We start from the raw sequence: 1,167 nt of genomic DNA on the forward strand, positions 1-1,167 counted from the left end.
TTAATTTGGAAATTTGAGTATGACATCTATCTCCTGCACGTTATAACATTGATTGTTCTGAATTAATGTCTTGATTTTATCACTATCAACTTTAACTGATCTACCTGACCATAGAGTATCATCCAGCTAGAAGGTAGAAGTCTGCAGCACAAAACGTTGCAAACCACTTTTGAATGGTTTATCAGTCACAACACCTTCTCTTGCACAAATCTTTTTCTTTTTGCATTTCAGTTGTATTTTTAACTTTCTTTTTTTTTGTTTTTACTAATTGTTTAATAATACTTTAGACAAAAATAGAATAGCACTTTGACCTTTAATAATGATTATTTACACAAACCAAGTAGAGAGATAATTGTCTTATCCAATAATAATTGTCCAAAATGAGATGAAAAGACATGTGCAAAATAATTGTTTTCCTTGATTAATTTTTATATAATCTTTATTATATTTTTCCATGAACATTAAGCCCCCTTATACATCCCACCCCACAGCAATCGCCTCACTGTTGTCCATGTCCATGAGTCCTTTTTCCTTTTTGTTCAATCCCTCCACCCCTTAACTCCCCTCACCTCCAACTAGCTGTCACCTGTTCTCCATCTATCAGTCTGTCTCTGTTTTACTTCTTAGTTCAGTTTGTTCATTAGCTTCACAATATGAGTGAAATTGTATGGTATTTGTCATTCTCTGAATGACTTATTTCACTTAGCATAATGTTCTCCTTGTCCATCCATAGTGTTCCAAAGGGTAAATGTTCTTCTTTTATATTGCTGAGTAGAGTTCTATTGTATAAATTTCCCATAGTTGTCTTATCCATTCATCTATTGATGGGCACTTGGGCTACTTCTGTATCTTTGCTATTATAAATAATGCTGCAGTGAGATCCCTGGAAGACTTAAACAGGCCACCTAAGGTCAGACAGAGTCAACATCTGACATCACCAGAGGCAGATCCAGAAAGAAAAAACAGTGGTAAATACTAGAGGCTACTGAGTTGAAATCCACTGTGGTCTTCTCCATGATTTGCAATACTTTCTTTCCTGCATAGCTTTTTAACATTCACTTCTTATCCAGCAACTTTGTGTATATTCTTCCTTCTTCATTCCCTTTCTTTATTCATGATGTTAATTTTACTTTCTCTCTTCACATTGCTCTGAGTCCCAACTCATTA

This window comes from Pteronotus mesoamericanus, unplaced genomic scaffold, assembly GCF_021234165.1.
Source record: "Pteronotus mesoamericanus isolate MK-2021 breed Mesoamerican mustached bat unplaced genomic scaffold, CSHL_Meso_final scaffold_125, whole genome shotgun sequence".
NCBI classification, from domain to species: Eukaryota; Metazoa; Chordata; class Mammalia; order Chiroptera; family Mormoopidae; genus Pteronotus; species Pteronotus mesoamericanus.